We start from the raw sequence: 18796 nt of genomic DNA, 5'->3' as shown, positions 1-18796 counted from the left end.
ATTAGATTTGGCTAGCAAAAAGAATATAGTCCAGAATAAACATCAATGAAACGGGAAGCAGAAAGCACACTCACGGTCCACCTGCACAGGCAACTAGTGAGATCTGATGGCTCTTAGACACTAATCCCATGGGGTCACCTGGTCCTCCTGACTTCATTTTACCTTAATTATTATCTGACAGCCTCATCCATGAATATGATCACATTAAAGTCCTCAACAGACAAACTTACGGGGCAGCATAAACGCTTAAAGAAGAAACAGTGTCAGCTCTATAAAAATTCTTCCAGGACACGGCAAAAGAGAGAACATTGTTAACCTGCTCTATGAGACAGTATTATCCTGATTCCAAACCAAAGACATCACAAGAAAGCTGTAGGTGACATCCCTCACTCAACATCTATTTGTGATACTTAAAAAATCACCCTGCAAACTTGAAATATAAACTGTATGAGCCTGATAAAGGACTTTTATGAAAAACCTAGTACGACATCAGATTTCAAGTTGAGAAATTAAATGTTCTTCCCAATGATCAAGAGCTTTGAGACAAGGAGATCTGCTCTCTCATTGCTCCTACCTAACAATCTATTGGTGGTCCAATAGAATAAATAAAAAATATACACAAAGACAAGCACATTTAAAAGGAAGAAATAAAGCCACCACCATACAGGCAACATGATCCTCTAGAGCTACAATTTTGGAAAAACCAAACAAAACAAAACACACTGGGACAATGTAAACCATCTTGTTTCAAGACAAGGTGATATTGGTGGTCAATGAAACCAAGCAAACAATCCTGAAACAAAAAAAAAAAAACCCACACATGCATGGGCAATTGACTTTAGATAAAGGTGCCAAGGCAATTTGACAGAGAAAGGATAGTGATTACAACAAATGGTGCTGGAAAAAGCAGATATCTGTATGCAATAAAAATAAAACTCAACCCATTACTCTTGTCAGACGCAGCACTCACTCAAAAGGAAAGACAGAAGGTCATAAAACTTAAAAGGAGATGAAAACGTTAATCAGCTTAATCTGATTATCACACATAAAGTACGTGCAGTTACCACACTGTACCCGTAAAGGTAAAATCAAAATATTCTTGAGGAAGCTGATTCTGGTTACTGAAATGTTGAGTAATTGTGTCATTTTGGTTGACTTGGATGAAAAATGATGGCATGAAAGTGCACTTTTTGCATGTGTAATAATTTATCAAAATAACTTTTCCATCAACTCTGAAAATCCCATCAACTCTGAAAATACCACTAACTCTGAAAATTCCATCAACTCTGAAAATCCTGATCTGACAACATAAACCCCAATAGAGCTCTTGAAAAAATCATCTCTGAAAATTTGGAAATGTGGCAAGTTTTCCTTGTGACACTTACTGCACCACAAATGAGTAAAGAGCAATTCATATTTTAAAAGGTGACTAGTACAGCAGCTGAGTTCGGGAGATTAAAGTCTTAGTGCACTTTGCTCCAGTTTTAGCCAACATGCTACATTTTCCTGTTTCCTCCCCATTGTTGGGTGCAGGGTGAGGCGTGCACAAAGTAGACTTGAAGATTTCCGTTGCATGAAAAAATCAGGACTCTGCAAGCAAAACAGTTAAGCTGCCGTTGACCGGATCTGTCCACAACATGAAAATAAACTGGGTTTTCAGAATATTGTTGTTCTCTGGGGTGTTGAAGGTATTACTCTCTAAACACAGTGTATTGTATGTGCACTCTGAAATCAGGAGAAGCAGCTAAACCTCGATCCATGCACAAGCTTATGAAACGAATGTTAGCAGTCTTCATTTGCACATTAAGTTTAGATTGTTTCTGTTTTATTGTTCAGTACATTGGCTCTCTGTATATTTGTATTTTGATTTTTCTGGTTTTGTTTAGCCTTGTGTGCTTTTTGCTTCCCCCATCGTATGTTTTAACATATGCCGCTTGCTAAAAAAATATTAATAATCCTAGAATGAGATTGTTGAGGTTTTGCTGGCAGATTGATCTAATCCTAAAGTGCTGATTCATTTAAACTGTCTTCTTTAAAAAAAAAAAAAAGTGCACTTTTTGAAAGAAATAGTAAACTTTAGGAAAACGAGGTGGGGGCCAAAATAATTGAGACCTTCGGTTAGTCAGTAATTTCTTCAATAAAACACAGAAGCAGGGGCACGGGAGTTAGGCTGGTGCTTGGGATGCCAGTACCCATTTGGGAGTGCCTGGGTTTAAGTCCTGACTTTGCTTCTGAGTCAAGCTTCCTGCGAGTGCACACACACCTGAAAGGAAGCAGGTAATGGCTCAGGTGCTTGGCTTCCTGCCAGCCGGGTTGGGCAGGCCCTGGATTGAGTTCTGTATGCCTGGTTTTGGTCCAGCCCAGCCCTGGCTGCTACAGCCACTTGAGAATCGAACCATCAGAGAGAAAACCCCTTCTCTAACTCTCTTCAGGTTTCAAAATTGAAATAAATACTTTCAAAGAAACACAAAAGGCTTGAACCTAGACAAAAAAAAAAAAAAAACCAATAAGTTAGATTTTAATAAGTATTGAAATCTTTAAAAGACACAAGGAAATAAAAAAGATAAACCATACACTTAGTGAAAATACTTGCAAAACACATTCTGATAAAGGACTGGTGTCCAGAATATATACAAACAACTCCCACAGGCCAGAAATCAGGGGGAAAATGATCCAATATAAAATCTGGCAAAAAAAAAAAAAATGAATCCTTTATCAAAAAGGAAATATAGGTGGCAAATGAGCACATGAAAAAGTTCTCAGGAAAAATAGTCCTAAAGAAAACAAAAGTTAGGGCCAATAATATTAGTGTAGAGTGTTTCATCTGTGCTTGGAGAGTTAGCACCCCACATCACAGTATAGCTTCAGACCTAGCTGCTCCACTTCTGATCCAGCTCCCTGACAACACGCCTAGGAAGTCAGCAGAGGATGCCTTAAGTATTCAGGCCCTACCTCGTTATGCAGGAGACCCCCTAAGGGAATCCAGGGCTGCTGGCTTTGGCCTGGACCAACCTAAGACATAACAAACACTAAGGTAGTGAGCCATAAGAAGGAAGTTCTGTTTTTCTCTCACTTTCAGTCTGCCTGTCAAATAGATAAACGCATCTTTTAAAACTAATGAATAATAAAAAGAAAATGTAAAAAGAATGTGCAGGGCCCAACACGATGGCTCAATGGCTAAATCCTTGCCTTTTACCTGCCAGTATCCCATATGGGTGCCTGTTTTTGTCCCAGCTGCTCTATTTCCCATCCAGCTCCCTGCTTGTGGCCTGGGAAAGTAGTGGAAGACAGCCCAAAGCCTTAGGACCCTGCACCCATGTGGGAGACCTGGAAGATGCTCCTGGCTTCAGCTCAGATAGCCATTGCAGTCTCTTGAGAAGTAAACCAGAGGATGAAAAATCTTTCTGTCTCTCCTCTTTTCTGTAAATCTGTCTTTCCAATAAAAATAAATAAATCTTTTTTTTAAGAGTTCAAAGAATCTTTTTTTTTTTAAGATTTTATTTTTATTGGAAAGGCGGATATACAGAGGAGAGACAGAGAGGAAGATCTTCCGTCCGATGATTCACTCCCCAAGTGAGCGCAACGGGCCGATACTATGCCGATCCGAAGCCAGGAGCCTCTTCCAGGTCTCCCACGCGGGTGCAGGGTCCCAAAGCTTTGGGCTGTCCTCGACTGCTTTCCCGGGCAACAGGCAGGGAGCTGGAAGGGAAGCAGGGCTGCCGGGATTAGAACCGGTGCCCATATGGGATCCCGGGCGTGCAAGGCGAGGACCTTAACCACTTGCGCCACGCACCAGGCCCAATAAATCTTAAAATAGGAAAGGTGTAAGTAAAGACTGAACGGGTCCAGAACTGTGTCATGACGTTTTAAGTTGCAACCTGCAGTATCAGTATCTCAGATGCGGTAAGACCAATTAGAGTTTCAGCTGCCACACTTCTTACCCAGCTCCCTGCTAATGATCCTGGGAAAGCAACAGAGGATAGCCCAACTGCTTAGGTTCCCACATCCCCCATGGGAGACCTGAACAGGCTCCTGGCTTTGACCTGATTCACCCTGGTTGATCCAGTCACCTGGATAGTAAAACAATGGAAGGAAGATCTCTCTGTCTGTCCTTCCCACTAACTCTGCCTTTCAAATCAATCAGCTAATCATTTGAACACACAGAGCGGGTGACTATAGGAAGAGAGACACAGAGTTACTCCCACAGCCAGCAAGTCCCCAGCAACAGTCACCTATCTGTTGTTTTGGAGTAGCTTGGATGGAAAAATCGCACTGGGGTCTTGCCTTTTGGAGGCCTCCCACGAAGGATGCTTCTGGGCCCTCCCTGAGGGAGTTCAAACATCCAGCTCACAAGTCCAGATCTGCCAGTTGCTCATATGTGGCTCTATTTGCCTCAGACTCCTCATCTGGACAGTGAACATCCGGGACAGTGGCCCTGCCTCTAGCGCAGGTGCTTCAAGGCTTCGGCGGGAAGTGATTCATGTAAAGAGCATGCACTGGGTCTGGCTCGTTATGAGAGCCTGATCCAGGTTGGCTATTGACTGGCTGAGTAGCAAGCCAATTACCCTTTGTAATGAGATGGTCTGTCTTTGGTCACCAGATGGTCCCCACAGGGCTGGAGGCTGGAGGCTTTTGATGCAAACCTGACTGGGGTAACTCAATTCTGACACTACAGCCTGAGTTCAGAAGTCAGAGCTATACTTCGGTGCAGAACTGTGATTCACAGAGTTAGCAAAGGGGGGGGGGGTGTTCAATTGTTTGCTGTTCAATCAGCAAAGGGGTTGGTTCAAGCCTAGACTGGAACCTCTCTGCTTCAAGACTCCTCCATCCTCAGCATGAGGACACGAGGACGTGAGGACAGTCTCTTCCCAGTGACAACGCATTTCACATCCATCATCTGACATTAGCTTCACCATGTCCAGTGAAGTAGAAGGGATTATTATGTCTGTAGCGCAGATGAGGCAAGGCTAGCTGGCTCACCCAAGGTCACAGGGTTAATGAGAGGAGAAGGTGGGGCTGGGAGCTGCATCTGGTTCCAGGTCTACTCTTTTTCTCAGACACTCTCCTGCCCCTGCATGCTGGCCTCACCTGACCCAGAGCATGCCCCCCACATCCCAGGCATTCATACATCATGGTCTGTAACCAATCTCAAGATTAATAATAATGGATATACAATTGGGTTGAATCACATTAAACTGCTGATGTTTGAACTACCAAAATGACAATTTCATATAGTTCAGTCTAGTAATTAACACCTATTTGGATACTTACCAGGAGTTAGGCACCAAGCCAAGCACTTTGAATTGCATTGGCTTATATAATCAGGACGATCTTATTATCTCTACTCTAAGGATGAGGAATCGAGAGACTAGAGTTTCAAAGGTAACAAGTCATTGGACAGGACTTAAGCCCAGACACTTGAGCCTAGGACACATGCTCTTAACCACAGTATTGCCCTAACAACTGATTACCCAGTAAGACCTGGGTTCCTAATTATAGTAAACCATGTCTTGTCCAATCACAAGGTGCTTGTATAAAATAGCTGGTATTTTCCTTCATGCACTCTCTCAGTAAATGTGAAGGCTTCCTGTTGTATGATAATTTGCCTTGGGTCTCAATGTGTTGGTGCACGTCTTGTGAGCAGAAACCCTGACTGCTGCATTTTCTGTCTTTGCGAAGATATTTGTGTATGATCCAGCTTTGGAAGACAGATGTGGTGACTCCCTCACAGCAAGGTACAGGCAGATGGTCCAGCACAAGTGTCAAGTTCCCTAAACCCCAGTCTTCCTTCTTAGGACCTATGGAGTGTGTAGATGCTATCTGACCCTCTCCACGTCAGTGTATGAGAATCCAGGCCTGGGAACTAGTATGAAGATGCCAATACTATGTCTACTGGGCTATTGCTATGAATGATAAGCAGTCTTCCATTTCTGATTCAACCATCTCTATCTTCTAACAGCATGAAGTTATGGTAGTCTGACCTTTTGACTTGCAATTAGGATTAGGAGCTCAACCTCAGACATCCTGATAGCACTGTGTACATACTGGACAATCAGATGGAGTGCATAAATATAAGTAGTGAGTGTTCTTATGTACAGGGCAGTGGCCCCCAGCATTATGACAGGGCTTCGTGGTGACTGTCACTCACAGCAGTCAAAGAAATGGCCAGGAGAGAGGATTTCTCTTCCTGAGCTCCTCTCTAACAGGTCAGATAGCCATGTTGGCATCCGCACGTACAAAGAACCTGCTGTGTGCCTGGCTGTAACCCTGAAATCCCGTAATCAATACAAAAGCAAGAAGTAAGTGCCTGGTCAGGAGAGGACGCGCTCACATATTCAACAAATATTTACTGAGTGTCTCTGAGAAGGGTAAGATATCCCTCAAAAAATTGAATTAAGAGATTTATTTGGGAATACACATGCATACAGTTATTTCACAACACATGTTTTTCAAGAACTTTTGGAAACTTCTCATATGCATGAATTCAAAACTTCTTTTGGCACCAAAACAAATTCCATTTAAAAATATTTACTAATTTTTATTTGAAAGGCAGAGAAACAGAGGCAAGCAGAGGTCTTCCATTCACTGGTTCACGCTCCAGATGCCCACAACCACCAGGGATGGCCAGGCTGAAGCCAGGAACCTGAAACTCAACTTGGGTCTCTCAAGTGGGTGGCAGGAACCCAAGCACTTGAGCCACCACCTGCTGTCTCTCGGGGGGGGGTGGGCAGAGAAGCAAAACAGGCAGGGACAGAAACCAGGCTGCTCAATACACGATGCAGCGGTCCATCCTTGGGAACAGGTGCGCATCCCTCCCGTTATTGTTAATTGCATTCTCCACGAACTTTCTGAAACATCCTTAAATGTGCCTTGATATGAGAGAACAAGACAGGCATGATTCTTCATCTCACAGGGCTTGTTGCCTGGTAGAAGAGATAGTCAATAGACAAACTACTATCTATGTGAAGAAGCAAATATCAGACAGTTAAAATAATCTTTTTAAAGCTCTGAAAAGATGTAAAGAAAAAAAAAGTAGCTTAAGAGTGAATAGAAAGTCCTTCAGAGATGCTGGTCAGGAGAGGCCTGCTGGAAGAGGGCCTCTCTGGGCTTGTGGGGGTAGGGACGGGATTGGATATTGCTGAGCCCGGGGGAGGGGGGCAGCACTCCAAATAAAGGGAGTAACATGGTGTGTTGGCAGGAGGCTGGGCGGGGGGGAGGGGGAGTCAGAGAGTAGGGGGAGATGTTCGAGGGGATAACAGAGATTGTTAGGACCCAGATCATGGGGGAGGGTGCTCTCTGAGACTCAAAGGATGCCCTCGGTCTGAATGACAGGACGCACAATTCCATGTTCCTCATCAGAGCCGGTCAGAATTCCTCCACTGCGGGGCCAGGATCAGCCACACAGAGAAGAAGCTGCCTCCTGCCCTGGGTGTCTGTCATCTGGGGAGGTAACCAATGCAAGGAAAAACAACGACTTCATAAGCACAACTTAGTACACACAACTCTGCAGAGAAGGACTAAGAACAGAACCACACCCAGCACTAACACACAGTCTGTTTTATCTTTTGCAGCAGGGGCTTCTCTGACACCAGCTGAGCGATCCATGTGGGTTTTCATAGAACTCCTCTTCCTGTCCTGAGAGTACTAGGACAGCAATCAGAGAACGCCTCTCCAACCTCACCCCCAGCTTCTGGCAGGACCTTTGCCGGACAGCAGAGGAAGGGCCAGGGAGGAGACTTACAGGTCTCCTTGCTGAGTCTGGAGTTTTAAAGAAGAAGGGGAGGGGTAAAAGCGCAGGGAGCCCTTGCAAATATCACAGCTTTTCTAATGCCGCTAAGGGAAATGCCTCTCAAAGGGAAAAACTCAAGGCACAAAGCTGCTTAAACTCCAGGGATAACCATGCTCTTCCAACTACCACACCCTGAAGGTCAAGACAATAAAGATGCTCACGTTCCATGGTCATCGAGACCATGCCCAGGTACAGGGCTGGGGTTGTGGCACAGAGAAGTGAGCTACTGCCTGTGATGCCCGCATCCCATATCCGAGCTCTGATTTGAACCCTGGCTACTCTGCTTCCAATCTAGCTTCCTGGCTAAAATACCCTGGGAAAGCAGCAGAATATGGCCTGAGTGATGTGGGATACCAGGAGGCAGTTCCTGATTCCTGGCTTCAGTTTGGCCCAGACTGACTGTTGCAGCCACTTAGGAAGTGAACCAGCAAGTGGAAGATCTCTCTCTGACTCTCTCTTGGCCACTCTGTGCATCAAATCAATTAATCAATTAATCAAAAAGAAGAAGACGATGACTACGTCAGTATGTAAAGCTTGAGTGAAGGGCTGAGTAGGGATCCCTAGCAAACTTGACATAAATGTTGATCAAAATGAAGCAAAAGCTAATCACATGTATCGAATCAAAACCAGAGAAGTTGGGGGATATCAAAAGAGCTCCGAAATGGTTACCGGTTTCATAGAGCTAATCACTAAGTTAAGACACTAGGCATGAAAAAGATGTCCTGATTCCAAGACTGGAATGCAAATCTGGATGAAAAACAAGCTTTTGGGAATTAGGGAGCCCCTAACTAGCAAAGGGATCTCCACCAAGAAGCCAGTCCCTTGCCAAGATGCTGCAAGGGTTATTAACAATAAAATTGACACCATCAGCCCGGAATATCCTCAGGCGCTCCAGCTTTCTCATTGCCTTACGCAGCAGCTGTAATAAGTCACCCTGTCTTGTCCAGATTCCCCTAATGATATGCTTTCCACATAAAAAAAAAAAAAAAAGCTGCTGAAACCCAACTCCGCGGCAGAAGCAGGCTCGCCTCTCTGAGGCAGCAAAGACGTCAGGTTTCCCTGGGTTTTCCTTGCACCTGCCCTTGTGAGGCACAAGGTTTTGTGTGCAGAAGCCTCCAGGGGGTGAAATCTGGCCCTGTCCATGGAGCAGGAAGGTCAGCGCAAGTCACTGGGTCCCAAGACACTGGACTTCAATCTCCGACCAAAAACAAAACATCAAAACATAGCCATTCATCGGGATGCACTGAGCGGTGCGCTGGCATTCACAAGAGTAACGCAGCACCGCGGGGCCGGCAGAAGGGGCTCTGCCTGCAAAGTCGATTGTTCTCTGGAGATCTCACAACCTTCACCAGATCCGTGTCGACCTAGCCCCGGCACACATCTAGAGAAAGCCGGCCTCCTCCCGGCTAAGGCCAGACTGCCACCTGATACCTGAATGAAGACCAGAGTCAGCAAAAAACCCAAACTCCGTTTGGGACCTCTGAACCCCTGGGAATGGTTTTGGCTTTCTCAAGAAATTGTTCAAGTGGAAGAAAATTAATTTCTGACCGACTTTGGAAGACTGGCACTATGTAACCACGAATTGGGGGAGGCTATAGGTGCATATGGTTTCCTCCGGAAGTACTGTTGCATCTGCACAATCCCTTTGTTTATTTTGTTATCAGATGTGATAATGGATATGGCCACCAGTGCCAAGCACTTCCAGCGTGCCATGCACCTGCCAACTGGGTACCACAGCAGGGAGGTACCATCCCTCTTCTTGGCAGGAGGGATGCAGTTCAGAAGTTCACAGGGGTGCCCAGCAGAACTCAGAAGCAGCTGCTCCAGGCCCTGCTTCAGAGCCCCTCTTTAATCTGTGGACGTGTCTGCTTCTCTGTCCATAACAAATGTTTGAAACCACACGTATGAGGCGCCTTCAAAAAGTTCATGAAACTTATGTATTATGAAAAAACAAAAAAGCTCTGTGCTGAATTTTTTTAAAAGATGTAGTTTTTTTTTTAATGATTATTATAATTAGAGAGGCAGAGTGGCACAGAGAGAAACTTCTTCCATCCAGTGTTTCACTCCTCAGTGGCCACGGCTGGATCAGGCCAAAACCAGGAGCCTGCAAGTCCATCTGGGTCTCCTGCATGAATGGCAGGGGCACAAGACTTGGGCCATCTTCTGCTGCTTTCTCAGATGCAACAGCAGGGAGCTGGATTGGAAGTGGAGCATCCGGGACTCAAATCCAAGATCGTACGGGATGCTGGTGTTGTAGGTGGCACCTTAACTCATCATGCCACATTGACAGTGCCATGATTTTTTTTATTTGGCACCTAAATAAACTTATCTGTGACCTCAGTTTCCATGAGTTTTTGAAGGACTCTTCCATTTTTATCTACAGAAACACACATAAATTATGACAGCCCTTAAACAAACAAGCTAAGTAGTTCCCTTCAAGTAGTCTGAGAAATCTCAAGTGAGTTCAGCCAATGTCCAGGGCTCTGTGCCAGGCTCATCTCTCCCACCACTGGGCATTCACAGGGCAAGGGACCAACTACACTGGAAGTAATACAAGCATAGGCAGAAGACTAATGGCTTAGCAGTGGTATCAAGCGACACACTGGGCACCTGGAATGAGGTAGTTCCTTATTTCCAACTGAGGGACCAAGGAGACAGTAGCCGAACTGGGGCTTCCAACAGGAGAATATTTGTACAAGGACTGGTTTTGGGGTTTGCTTTGAAAAGGAAAGTGATGAGATGCTACAGAGAATTCAGAATTACAGAGAAGCATTAAAAATAAGACACAAATTGGCTTTCATGTCATCACCCAAAAGTAACTGTGCTTCTCTTTTCATTGAAGCAACCTGACTGAGGAGCAAGCTGTAGGCAACAAGACACACACTGCACCTGTAGATGTATGGAGGAACACTGACAAGTGGGCAAGCTGCCTAATCTGCATGTACCATGTACCCTGTCGGAATACGGAGCCTTCCTGCTGGCTGCCCAGAACATCCTCTCGCCTCCTCTTCCATCCAGGGCTTGCCCACCCAAGGCTCCAAAATACCCACTGATTTTCTTTTTGCCACTTTGGTTTTATGGGTTCCAGAGTTCTATATGAATGAAATCATACAATCTGTTCTCTTTTGCGTGTCTTTTGCTCAGCATAGCACTTTGCAGACCGAGTCACGCTGTGTACTTCAGGGATTCATGTTCTCATTTGTCAAGCAGTCTTCCAGTGTTGAGTGTGTAACATTTATCTGTCACCTGTGGGTGGGTGGATATGTCCTTTCATTTCCCTGGGAAAAAGACTTAAGAGTAAAATTGCTGAGCCATGTAAAGGTGTAAGAAACCACTGTGGGTGTGGCCTAGGCACCAGTTGGGATGCCCGAATGTCACATCACGGTCCTGGGTTACAGTCTTCCCTCTGCTTTCAATCCCAGCTTCCGGCTGAGAGACCGCAGGGGACGGCTCAAACAGTTGCATCCCTGCCACCCATGGGGGAGACCCAGTTTGAGTTACTGACTCCCAGCTTCAGTCTGGCCCAGCCCCAGTCCTGGTGTGCATCTGGGAGAGAAAACCAGAAGTCAGAAGCTAGCTAGCTCTCTCTTTTCTCTCTACCTCTGAAATAAAAGATAAATAATATTTTTTAAAAAACAAAACTGCCAAACTGCTTACAGAAATGACTGTGTCAGTTCAATTCCCTCCAGCTGAACATGAGAGTTATAAATGCTCCAAACCCTGACCAGGCTTGGAGTTTTTAAAAAACTAATTAATTAATCTGAAAGCCAGTGTTACTGGGGTGTAGGTAGACAGAGCTATTTCCTTTTTCTGGTTTAGTTCCTAAACAACTGCCACTGCTGGCACTGGGCCAGGCTAAAGCCATCAGGGTCCCTCACATGGGTAAGATGGCCTTGGGCCATCTTCTGCTGCTTTCCCAGGCACATTAGCAAGACGCTGGATCAGAGATGAAGCATCTGGAACTTGAACCAGTGCTCATAGAGGATACTCTTGTTGCAGGCGGAGGCTTAACCCACTGCACTGCAAAACCAGCTCCAGACTTCAAATTCCTATTGTTCTTAACATTGTTCTTTCTACTGTGTGAGGTGATAGCTCATCATGGCTTTCATTCATATGCCCTGATGTCCCTGGTGTTAGGACCATTTTTCAGCTACTGATGGGTCATTTGTATGTACTCATCTTTTTAAATTTTATTTTTGATTGTGTTTACATAGTTGATCAGGGTGGGAATAGGCAAGGATCAGAGGAAAGCAGGCAGGACCATTGCTTACACATTTCCTTTTTCTTCTTCCTGTATGTGGGGGAGGGGAAGATACAAGGAGAGAACCCACCGCCCACCCCCCCCCAGCCCCTCAACTGCCTCAGTATCTGGGAATGGACAATGGCCACCTGCTGTCATCCCAGAGCCCCATTGTGGAGCATACGCCCAGGGTTTTGCTCAAGTGGATTTGATAGTTCTGACATGCTGTTGATATCGCTGCTCCAAGGATGTACTCATCTTTTTGTTTTGATAAAATACTCAAGTTGTTTGCACATTTCTACACAGTTGTTTTATTACAGGAATGTATTCAGTGGTTATTAGACCTCTCCAAGCACTGCTGTGAGAGAGACAACAGGAAATAATCATAAAATCCAAGTACTACTGAGAGTCTTGTGAAACAAAGCCAACACCACAAGTCTGGGATTGAACTCAGAGTCTCTGTCCATTCCTCAGCTAAGTTTTTTGTCTCCCCGTTTCGAGCTGCAGATGTTCCTCACATGTTCCAGAAACGGGCCATGGGCAGACAATGCACATCACACCTCTCCCGTGTCAACCATTCTGTACCTTCCTCCTCTTCTTTTGGAGAGAAGAAAACTGTAGTTCATGTGAAGCATAAGTTACCTTGTGATTCTTTATCATTCAGACTTCTGGTTTCCCTGTGAGGGTGTTATTTGTCTATCCAAGATTTAGTCTGCTTTGCAAGGTTTCTTCTGAAAGTTTTGTGAGTTTACCTTTTGCGTTGAGGCCTATGATCTCTGTCCACATGGGCCTCTTGCGGTGCTTTCTACCCTTCCCTTACAGAAACCCCATCATTTATGATGGGGAAGGCTGGGACTTGAGGGCATGGGGCAGCACTGACTGTATAAGCACATGGCCAGATTGGTCAAGCTGCTGGCATCACCCCTGAGCTCCCGGGACATTTGACAGGAGACAAGACCCTGGCTTTGCCCTCACCTGGGGCTTTGGGATGTGCAGAGAGACTTGCTCTGCATTCTCACCATCTTGTCTGCAGCAGGCAGCCTCCCGGCCACCAGCACAGGGCCTTGGCCGCAGCACCTGTTTGATAAGCACCTGGAACATTTAGCGTTGCCAGTAACATCCGAGGTTGGAGACCTGGTGATGAGGTACAGGACTCTTCCCACCCTCTGCTTAACGATAGGCTCAATATTCCCAAGGAGGGACTTCTCTGCTCTGAACAGGACTGGTACGGGGGCTGCCACGGAAGTGTCCTGATGGCCTTGGCACAGCAAACTGTGCAAGCCAGGAAATCTGTTCTAGCTTGCAAGGTGGTGCTTGCTCAGGTACATGCTGGGTTTTACAGGCTTCAGTGCAGCCACTCTGAGAGACAGCAGGTTTGTCATTCATGTGCATTTAGGAGTTGTCTGCCCAGAGCAGGACCAGAAAACCTCGTCATAAGAAGCAGACTGAGTTCTCCCAGCTAGTGGATGCTATCCTGCCCTGGGCAGTAGAGGGTGAGGGTGCAGAACTGTGTGATCCTGACACGTGGCAACAAAACCGAGCTCTGCTTTCTTGGGGGAAGCATATTGCTCCAGCCACTGTGGGGAACAGAGGCGAAGGGCAGAGTCAAAAACCCCTGCTATAAGAGGAAGGGGAGATGGCCTTGCCATCTGCTCCTGTCTCCAGGTTCCGCCCTGGGACCCTTTTGGAAAGGACTGACTTGCTCCCAGCATGAGTCACAGTAAATGATGCTTTTCCTCTGGAATCCCAAACCCAGCCCTGCATCCGATATCACCTCCTCTGGGACAAAGCCTGGTCCCTGTCCATCTGCACTCCAGGCCCCTTGGTAAGGGCTGCAGGGCAGGAAAAGAGAGTTTAAGGAACATGTGAGATGCGACGGACCAGCAGACTCCTCTCAGCTGCACCCCATGGTATGCATTACATCATTTTCTGAGACAGTGGCTGCCTGTGGCCTGGAGACAGTCCACTCCACACCCAAATCTCAGCTGCTCTAGCCCTCCCGCTCCTGCAGGACCTCTCCTCTTCCCAGACACCCTAAGTTGACGCCGTCTCAAGGCTTCTGCTGTCCTGAGCCCTTAGAGTCTCTTGATTATTGCTCCAGCCACTTTCTGGAAACATCTCTGAAGACTCCAAAGAGGGGGAGGCCACATTCCCTGCCTGGGAGAAAGGGGGAGTGAACACAGCTCTGAAAGCAAGGCTGTCCACCCCAGTCTGAGTCAGTCGGTGCCAACCATCTACCCTGCAACACAGAAGGGAACAGCAAGTCTCCCAGAGAAAAGGAAGAGGAAGGACATTTGTCCTAATTTCCTATTTCTGCATTTCAGATCCCCAGCCGAAGTGTGCTAGTGTCAATAGTATCAATGGTATGAGTTGGACTTAGAAGACCCAGTAGAATTTGCAAGAGTAAATCTCCATCCCCTGATCCCAGACTATTTACAATAACCCCATCAGCAGCTCTGAGTGTTGGCTACTAACAGAATTGCCCTCCATGGATGGGACAAGACAACATGCCGGTAGCTGCTGCCCTGCGTCTGAGCAGCTGGATGCCAATGATGGGTCAACAAAGGCACAGGTAGGACATTCTTGACACACACACTCCACCCTCCAAAGCTTCCAGTGGGAGGAGGCTGGGGAAGAGGCTGGACTTGAGCCAAGAGCTCCTCTGTCCACTTTCTGCCCCCGACCTGCCCTGGCCCTTCTTGCCCTCAAGAGATTTCGTGTGGAGCACTCATTCAATCACTGGCTCACAAATTCTCCATCCGAGGAAGGCAACTTAGGTCAAACCGTCACATATCTAAAAAAGAGAGAGAGGGAAAAAGAAGATTCTCCTAAAGGCCTGTCCTGGCAGCCAGCACTGAGTCTTTTGCTGCCAGAGTCCTTTGCTATGCTCAGAATGTCACCTGCAATGGGCGCTCTGAGCCTGAAGGGTACAGGGGTTGTGCAGGAAGCAGGGTTGTGCACGCACTCTTCTGGGTGCCAGCCTGCCTTCCCTTCTGCCAGTGCGGGCAGGTGCTATTTCCACCAGTCAGGGGGCATGCCCATGTTGCTCACCTCAAACCAACGCCCTCTGTGCAGAAGGTAAGTCTCTCGTTACACCCCTTGCAGCCTACATCATGTGCAAACTTTCCGAGCTGCACCACGCCACGATAGACTTGATCTGGGCGTCTAGCAAACACAGCCTGCAATTGTAAGCCTGTGAAATGCTATCCCATAATTACAGTTTCTAGGCACCCCTAATGACCCATTAGGCTGGATTTGTAGAGCAGCCAGAAGCAGGTGGGCCTGCAGCCTCATGCTTTCTCACTGAGGGCAGAGACCCCCAGGGGTGACCTCCTAAAAGAATCATGCAACTTAACATCCAACACTCAGCCTCACTGGGGAGCCAAATCCTGAAACGCTCATCTTTCTCTCACTAAAAAAGCTCTCAGGCAGTGGAAAATATCTTGAACTTGGGAAGGCATATAGGCACAATCACCTTGGAAAACAGTTTCACCTTCATCTTCCCAAACTCCATTTACCCCACTATCTTGGACCCAGTGGCTCAATTGGCTGTTGCCTAATTTTGAAGAACTGTTGTACTTGAGTCCCAAGAGAAAGGTGAAAGAAGCCTTGTTTACAGTTCCCCTAAGTGGAAACACCTTCAATACCCATCTTCAGGAGAATGGATAAATCCATAGCATATCAACACACAATGAAGCATTAGGCTCAAATGCACTCCAGACACTTAGATCAGCACAGGTGGAGTCCAGAGGTGAAGGAAAACAGCAGGGGCCCAGGGTCACAGTACAGGAGGGGACTCAAGTAGACCATCAGGAATAGTGGTTGTGGTATTTAATAGTGTGCCCCAAAGCAATGTTCATGTCCTCACCCACCTCTCTGTGAAGATGTTCTTCTTCAGAAAGAGTCTTTTTTTGTAGATTTGAAGTGGGGGCTCGGGCTGAGAGTATCCTAGTTTCAAGGTGTGCTTTCAGGGGAGCACAAGGACCAGGAGAGGGAGACACAGCCCCAGGGAGCCCAGGCTGTGAGCCAGAGACACTCAGGCACCTCCTGAAGCTTGGAGAGGCACAGAAGGACTCGCCCCAGCAGCTGTCAGCAGGGCCCACCGGCTGACATCTTTCTCTTTCTTTCTTTCTTTCTTTCCATCTCTGTAACTGTCTTTAAAATAAACAAGTATATAAATAAGTCCTTCTTAACAATTAGAAAGCAGGAGCTCAGTTAGGTTTACAAGTTTCCACGAGCTCATTCTGTATTGTAACTTTAAGCAAAGCAAAATTCTCAAGCTTATGGCTAGGGTTTCAAAAATATTCATTAAAATATGTTGACATGATGGCAAAGTTTCCCCCCATTTCTTTCTCAACTTTATCCTTTTTGGTGAAGTTATAATAAAAACTGTGGGACTGGAGAATTTCGGCTTGGGAAAACTATATTTATTTTAAGTGCATGTTGTTTAAAACAAATAAGAACCCTATGCATTGATTTTAAAAAATGTTTTGTACCAAAATATCAGTAAACTTCTATACACTTAGAAAAATTATTTACTTATTTTCAAAGACAGAGAGAGGGAGAGAGATCTCCCATCCACTGGTTCACTTTGCAAATGCCCACAACAGGCAAGCTGGGACAGGCCAAAGTCAGGAGGCTTTAGCTACATAGATGGCGGGGATCCAAGTGGTTGAGTTATCACTCTCTACCTCCCAGAGTCTCAATTAAGCTAGACTCTGAGGTGTAACAGGAACTCAAACACAAGCACTCCAACATGAGATGCAGCTAAACCCTAGTGATGTGTGCTTCGCTCTCCTGCTCCTTCCCAAGTGGGGGGTGCTTCTCTGTGTCAAGGCTGGATGCCACCCAGACCATCAGTTTCAGAGGAGTCAGCTCACCGCGGGGACAGGTGCGCCTGCTCATGGCGACCCTGAGCATCCAACACTGACTGGGACTGCCCTGGTTAAAAAAAAAAAAAGGAGTCCCTCAACCCCAGGCAGACCAAAATTGTTGGTCTTTCTTCCTGCGGCAAATGTTCCTTTTCTTTCGGGATCAGCCACATCTCCAAAGCAGTGGGAAAGAGAAGGCTGGGTCCTCTGATTCAACTTTGTACTTCTTTTCTGGGGCTCAGCTTGAAGCCATGCTCCTCCTCCCCCTTTTTCCTATGAGAAAAGACATTTGTCAGGCCCTGAGGCCAAGCCTGGGCTGCTGGGGTGGGGGCGGGGACAGGCACACTCCGCTGCAGCAGGTGCTGGCTTCCTTCTGCATTTCCCTGCCCCCTTCAGCAATCAGTGGGGTCTCCTGAACTGATAATTAATCAAAGGTCAGCCTCCGAAGCTGCACCCCAGCTCCCTGCCATCAATACTTGGGGAAAGGAGGCAGAGGCCACACTACACACAAGCCCCTTGCACACACAGCAAAGCTAATGCTTGGCTCCTTGGCTTCTGCTTCACTGGGACCAGCAAGCAGCAGTAGCAGCTCTTGCACATAAGGACCTGGGTAAGTAGGGGGTGCCTCAGGTCGGCAGCATGCACGTGGCTGCCTCTATTTCCCTAAGGTGACAGATGGAAGGGCGGGGTCAAGACAATGCATAGAGGACCTTCCAAGCGCCAGGATCCCATATGGGTGCTAGTTTGTGTTCCAGCTGTTCCACTTCCTATCCAGTTCTTTGCTTGTGGCCTGGGAAAGCAGGAGAGAATGGCGCAGGGCCTTGGGGCCCTGTACCCGTATGGGAGAAATGGAGGAAGCTCCGGGCTCCTGGCTCCTGGTTCCTGACTTAGGATTGGCTCAGCTCTGGCCATTACAGAGTGAGCCAGCAGATGGAAGACCTTTCTCTCTGTATCTGCTTCTCTCTCTGAAAATCTGTGTATCTGCCTTTCCAATAAAAATAAATAAATCTTTAAAAGACAACAGGTAGAGCCCAACTTGAGCCTGGGTTCCAACCCAACCTGCACGCTGACAGCTCTAAAACAGCAGGGAAGAGGTTAAGAGCCACTCACCAATTTCTCACTCAATACACCCTCCATCCTCACCCTTACAAAACATGCATCATAATCCTGGAAAACATGCTCAGCAGGTGGCAGAGTGAGGAAAAAGTTCAGGTTGCTGGATTTTCTCCATCACAAAATCCTGACACTTTCCCCTGGCAGGGTGGGAGATAAGGGTCCCCATGGTGGGAGGCCCATGACAGGGAAGGATCCTCATGGAGATTCCGGAAACCAAGAGCCCTTGTCCTTTTTTGGGTCAGCTGGCCAGGTTCCTACCATCCATCAAAGGGAGTGAGTTGATTCCAGACACTTGCAGGTGGGCCTACGGAGGTTAGGGTCCTGGAGTCCCCAGGGCTGGGCTTGACAGATGGGCCTCTCTGTAACAGATCTGAATCCTTTGGCTCAAAAGAAGATGCACACAGCTCATTTTTCACCTCCCTGGCTAAGAACCCAGAAAGGGAAGGAAGGGGGCAGAGCCTCACCTGGTCAGTTCCATTCTGGAAGATAGCTGAGGGGTGGGGGCAGGAGGGATTGAGAGAAAAGAAAAGTACACACCCTTGTGTGCACATGTGTCTCTCTGTGTGTGCATGCACGTGCACCTTCTCTGCCAAAAGGGTCTGAAAACAGTGCTTGAATACAGAGTTTGAATAGGCCAAAAACTACTTACTGCCCTCTCTCTGCCATCCTTGCTAAAAGAACTAGGCTCTGCAGCACAATTCTAGGGGAAGCAAAGACTGGCAGGACCCAGGCTCTGGTCCACAGGGGAAGCGAACCTGTCTGTATAGTGGGTAAACACTG

Source organism: Ochotona curzoniae, unplaced genomic scaffold, assembly GCF_017591425.1.
Source record: "Ochotona curzoniae isolate NIBS_2020 unplaced genomic scaffold, NIBS_Ocur_1.0 contig_1, whole genome shotgun sequence".
Classification (NCBI taxonomy): Eukaryota; Metazoa; Chordata; class Mammalia; order Lagomorpha; family Ochotonidae; genus Ochotona; species Ochotona curzoniae.
This window is presented reverse-complemented; position numbering follows the sequence as displayed.